This window comes from Herpailurus yagouaroundi, unplaced genomic scaffold, assembly GCF_014898765.1.
Source record: "Herpailurus yagouaroundi ecotype Mexico unplaced genomic scaffold, PumYag 163, whole genome shotgun sequence".
NCBI classification, from domain to species: domain Eukaryota; kingdom Metazoa; phylum Chordata; class Mammalia; order Carnivora; family Felidae; genus Herpailurus; species Herpailurus yagouaroundi.
The window spans coordinates 28862134-28868346 of NW_024412404.1; the positions used below are offsets into that span (position 1 = coordinate 28862134).

A 6213-nucleotide genomic window follows, 5' to 3' on the forward strand; every position below is an offset into this window, starting at 1 on the left:
CCTGCATTTGTTCATTTAATTCCATCCACAACTCAACCATAGGCATCTTCTCCAATTTAGGCAAGGGCAATTATTCAAACTGCCCAGTTGCTAGGTAACTAAGATGTAAACCTAAGTAGGTAGACCCCAGGGCCATCTTCTTCATTAAATCCTGCCCATCCTTATCAATGAAGTATTATGTATCTTAGGATTTTATGTGAGCACATCACTACCCTCCAGTAATGGGTTATAGTAGTTCTCAAAGTGTGTCCTAGACTGGGGTGCCGGGGTGGCTCAGTCGGTTGAGTGTCTGTAGGACTTCGGCTCAGGTCATGATCTCATGGTTCATGGGTTCGAGCCCCACATCTGTGCTGACAGCATGGAGCCTGCTTCAGATTCTGTGTCCCCCTCTCTGCATCTCCCCGGCTCATTCTCTCTCAAAAATAAAATAATTTTAAACATTAAAAAAAAAAAAAAGTGTCCTAGACCACTATGTCAGCATCACCTGGTAGTCTGTTAGAAATGTAAATTATCTGGCTACAACCCAGACCTACTGGATAAGCAATTCTGGGAACAGACTGAGGAATGTTTTAACAAGCCCTCCAAGTGACTCTGATGCACCTTGAAACTGAGAACCACTGGGCCAGAGGAACTGCCCTGATGCTCAAACAGCACCCTGTGCTTGCGCTCCTAGTTTAGTTTCCCAGTTCCTCTACCCAACTACTCATTTAACCAAAGTTCCTTTAAACTAAGGGTGTCTCGACCGGCTTTATTTCTACCACAGTTATGAAATGACTGAATAAATGAATGTGGAAGGCAAAGACATTGAACAACACCGCTTACTCACTAGTGTAGGGCGAATGAAATTTCAACAATACTTTAAAAAAACACCTTGGAGCTTTTTTTCCCCTCTTCTCCAATACAACATCCAGAGTCTGTATAAGAAAAGAACCTGCCAGAAGGATAAAAGGATTCGGTTTAGTAAACGTGAGTGAAGGTAGAGATTCAGCAGAATATTGAGGGGCAGCATATTTTCACATGAGACGGTGTTTAAAGAGGCAGTGCCTGTCAGATTTACATTCTCCCATAACTCAATTTCTAGCAGGGGAACATATCCTTTAATCAATTTAAAGCAGCTGTGATACTTCTCTGGTAAGACGTCACAAAAGCAGATGAAGGCTGCCGCCTGTACGTCAGGTCCTACGAAAGGCCACCATGTTATTGACCTATTTGCTTCCATTTTTAGGGCTCTGAGAAGACATGCATACCACAAACTGGGAATACACAAAAGTCTGAAGAGGATTTGCTTTACTTTTCTACAGAATATGGAAGTCTATTCAGGGTAAAAATATAAACTATGAAATCTAACAATATACAGAGGTCTTTCTATTGCAGGTTGCTGTCAAAATTGGCAAATTCATTAAAGAAAGTGGTGTTGGTCCCAGACACAAGTTACTCCAGACACAAAACTGCTATAAAGAACACTCATGGCAGAGCCTCAGAATGGCCCCAGAGCCATGCCCCTACTACAAAGTGACTTGGCTGTGATTCAGGGGACACTTGCTAAGTAAATGATCAGGGATCGAGTCTTTTGTAAAAGATAACTACAATCACCTGGTACTCACCAAACACTCTGTGGATATTCTGTTGAATGAAACTGTTGTCAATAAGGCATCTTCTATGACTTGCACTCAAATGCAAGGCCAGGAGGGAGGCCAAGTTCAAGCTTGAGGAAATAAAAAACAGGCAGAACAGGGATTCTTCCAAAAGCTCGGATTTCTACATGTTGCCTAAATCATTGAAACAATTTCCCAGGAGCAAAATAAACAGAAGGTGGTCGTATGCAAAATATTTCATTTTCTTTATTCTTATGGATGTCATTAATACAGCAGGAACTGGTATGATTACAAAAGATACAAAAAAATCAGAAGAATGTGAGCTTTCAATAGAAATTAAAACCTGAGCTGAAGGCTGATCAGAATGTCTGACACTTGGCACTGTCCTGACGAAAGTTAAGTAACAGGTTTGCTCAACTTCATAAATAATTCGTATCGACTCAGAGGAAGTTAACTTACATTTCAAAATCTACACATTGAGCTACAGATGCACGGACACTGGAGTCAAATGACTTTCACTGTCGACAAGCATTTGTTTAAGATAACCAGTGTTACCTAAAACTCTCAAAGGGGGAAAGCAGGGAAGCGTGTAAATTGTAGATTTCTAATTAACAAGTTGAGTGTGCTGGTAGGATATGGTTTAATTATTTATTCATGTAGATCTAACAGGCTGGCTCAGTTTGTCAGAGGGTAAGCGAATGCCGAAAGACAAAGGCATGGGGACGGGCGAACGTGAAGCCACCCCAACTTCTCAGAAACAAGTGGCACAGTGTAACACCATCTCAAAGAACTGTGCTAGTGGGAATAGGAGACTTGTGGTCTACTTCAGTTCTCACTTTGGCTTCTAGAGGATCTCTTATTAAGCATTGGGTGAGAGAGAGGGAAATTCAATTCATTTTATTAATAAGTGTCCATAAGCAGGACGGAAAAACAAAAGCTAAGTGAACAGGAATACATTTTAATATGTTGAGTCTTGAGTCATACTTACATACCAAATGGTTAATATACTACAAAACTTTACAAACATAAAATCTCCTCATCAGCTGCAGAACTTCCACACTAACAGAATTAATTTCTTCTCCCTTTTAATTACTTCCACAGAAGTCCTAAAACTGAGGAGTCACTAGAATACCTGCACTTTCACATGTGCCATTAAAACATAGTTATTTTTGTCAAAATGATGCAGGAAGCAATTATCATATGAGGTCGAGGATCTTATATTCTCTCAAAACAGAGTTTCGGGCTTTTGTCTTCCAAGTTACATAAAAAGAAATGAGACCAGCTGGACTTGTAGTTTTTCTCAGCCCAAGGTCATTAAACTCCCAATGTCTCCATGCTAGGAAAGGATACAGTATTTAAGTGCTCTATTGCAAAATATCCCCAGTTCTAAAAGGGACAGCTTTTATTTTTGTATTTAAAAGAAGGCTGAAGCAGTGCCCTTTACTTAGCGGAGACCAGCCACTGACTTCCTACCTGTACCAGCTTTCCAAGATGACACTAAGTGAGTTTTTGCCCTAATGTTTTTGCCCCGGGTCTTACGAGGTTTCTCTTCTTTGTGCACCTTCATGTGCTGCCTAAGATGAGAGCTCTGGCTGAAGCATTTGCCACATTCACTGCACTGGTAGGGCTTCTCCCCTGTGTGGGTTCTCTGATGTTGAATAAGGTGGGAACTCTGGCTGAAACATCGGCCGCACTCATCACACTGATAGGGTTTTTCTCCAGTATGAATTCTCTGGTGTTGAATGAGATTTGAACTCTGTTTAAACCTTTCTCCACACTCATCACATTTATAGGGCTTTTCCCCAGTATGGATCCGCCGATGCTGAATGAGGTTAGAGCTCTGAAAGAAACTTTTCCCGCAATCGGCACATTTATGGGATTTCTTTCCGGTGTGAATCTTCTGGTGTTGAAAAAGAGTTGAGCTCTGACTGAAACTCTTTTCACATTCAGTACATTTATAGGGCTTCTCATCCAACCTTCTTCTCAGTCTACTCAAGCTTGAGTCAAATCGAACAGTCATTCCCCACTTTTGCCGCTGCCGGCCTGTTTTGCGTGGGTTCTCATAAGCTTTTCCTTGGCTTGAGCTCCGAGAAATACCTCCCTTAGGTTTTCCTAACCTCATGGTGATGAGCCAGATGTACTCTTAAGAGTCTGCTCTCTTCTTCTGAAGTTTCACCTCCTAGAGCTCCTCAGCTCAGAATTTGCTGCGTAGAAGGAAAAAATAAAAGCCAACTTAGATCATTTGTTTATTCAACTTTAATACCTCTTCAACCCACTAAAATTGTATCCATGCTTAAATTAACAATGTATCCAGTACAGGGGTGCCTGGGTGGCTCAGTTGGTTAAGCGTTGGACTTCGGCTCAGGTCATGATCTGGCTGTTCGTGAGTTCGAGCCCCATGTCGGGACAGCTCAGAGCCTGGAACCGGTTTTGGACTCTGTGTCTCCCTGTCTCTGCCCCTCACCCCCTCACACTCTGTCTCTCCCTCTCTCTCTCTCTCATAAATAAACATTAAAAAAAGTTTGTTTTTTTTTTTTTTTAATGTATCCAATACATATGAAAGACAATTCTGGGGGAAAAATACTTGAAAAATAATTCTAATAATTCCCAGGGTTTCAACTTAATAAATATCCCCAAATTTTGACCAAATTTACCCATGGAGTTTTTGTCTGTTGAGACATGACAAAATAAAAGTGATAATGTGAAATATATGTTTTTATTAGGCATTATCAAATGGATATAGAATTCTGAAGGATTAAAAGGCTGAGACAAAATAATATCTTCATGGGAACAAAAGAAATAACTCCAAAAGACAATCAAAATTTGGGTAATAGACTATCATTACATTTTAGTATTTACTCCCATGTAAAAATTCTACTTTCTTACTGGTGACTACATAAGGCATCCAAATTAAAATGAAATGACAAATCATACTACTTTATTAAATATTTTTGTTTATCCTTACTTGGTTAGCCATTCTACTTTCACAGCGTGAATACTACTTGGCTTTAACTTTGTAGCATAAATTGCTTTGACAGTAGGAGCTCCTCTCTAGGGAGTGGCAAGGTTGTGAATCAATTCAGTAATACTGGATGAGAAAAATATAAATGAAGAGACGCTTTAGTATTTTTTCCAGATTCGAATGATCCAAGAAAGAGGACAATTCTTTGAAAACTTGAAACAAGGGAATTGTTTTTGGAGAGAGGAAAAAAAATTTCAGAAGAACTTTTAGTGGACAGTGGAATAAAACGGAGTAGGAAAAAAGCGGGTTGAGCAGGGCACACGAAAAGGAAGGGCGGCAAGTTTACATGCAAAAATAGGACAGGATTTTGTAAATACCCAAATGCTAGGAAAATTCAAATAAATGAATTTCATCTACTTAGCTTTTTATTGAAATAATGGCCATAAACAAGTAAGTCACTAACTCCAAATAGGTGACAATGTGGGATAAGATGGGCTACAAAAGTAATAAAATTATTGGAACTATTTTCCACATCTTGTGTCAGAAAGTAGACTTTAAAATCAGAATAATTACTCTGGGTCTCTGCATACAAGCTCATAGAGCAAATAACTGAAAATACAAATTACATCACTGTTCTTGCTTTTCCTTCATCTCATATTGTATAATTGAGACTCTAGGCCTGGAAGTGCCGAGGACTTTATTTGGGATATTTAATAATTAGCCCTGTTGTAATTATGGTAAGTATCAGAAAGAGCAAACTGCACACACTATCAATTACTGAGAGGGCACCACTCATTCCTTTAGTGAATATTTACGGAGTATCTATTACAGAATATGTATCTACTTACAGAATATCTATTACAAGGAAACATTTGTTAGGCACATGGTCTTGTGTTCAAACAACAGCTATAATGGGACTTACACATTGAAAAAGAAATCATTTTTCATACTCTAGAAGTCAGATCTGGTAGGAAACTTTTAGACTGTGCAATCCACCCAGAACACTACAGATGAGAAAATCATGCTGAGAGGCAGAGACTGTGCTATGATATTTCATTCTCGTAGCAGCTTCACGCGACGATCTCTATTTTACAGCTAAGGAAAGGCAGGCATACGTCGGCCAGGCTCCCAACCCCTAGCAGCCAGGCCCCAGAGCTCATGCTCTTCAGTGGAAGACCCGAGTGCAGCCACAACTTCTAACACCAAGTCCAACGCTCCGCCCGGTGCTCAGCATAATTCCTCGGCGGGTGGAGGTATTAAGGTAAACCCGAGCGATGGGAACTGTAGTCGTGCGAACACGCGTACCGGAGCGGGCCTTGCTTTCTCTCCCATAGAACTGGGAAGACAATAAGGCTGCTACATCATCAGGGTGTTAGAGGTGTAAATGAGTCAGTCTCTGCGGGTCGCCTCTAACAGCCCTGTGCTACCCAAGCGTTTGTTCAAACTATTTAGTCCTGAAACGGCGATGGCCGGCGTAGGGAATGCGGCCCGACTCGCAGGGACTCCCGTGCAGGCCTCCGCCCTCCCGAGGCCTCCGCCGGCCGCTCCTCGCAGGCCCGGCCCGCCCAGCTCCCTCCGCCCCCGCCCCCGCCCCGTGGCTCCGGGAGCGGGGGCCGGGGTCCGCGCCGCCCCGCGGCGGCCAGCTGGCGCCAGAGC

The 6213-nt window shown here is 41.7% G+C and overlaps 1 long non-coding RNA gene across 1 annotated transcript in view; it reads right to left on the minus strand.

Moving 5' to 3' along the window:
- Positions 1-1816: 1816 nt before the first annotated feature.
- Positions 1817-6213, minus strand: part of LOC121036951 (uncharacterized) — a 4951-nt gene continuing 554 nt past the window's right edge. Inside the window, exon 2 of the long non-coding RNA XR_005793542.1 lies at positions 1817-3799. This is a non-coding gene — a long non-coding RNA (uncharacterized LOC121036951). The remainder of the gene's footprint in view (positions 3800-6213) is intronic.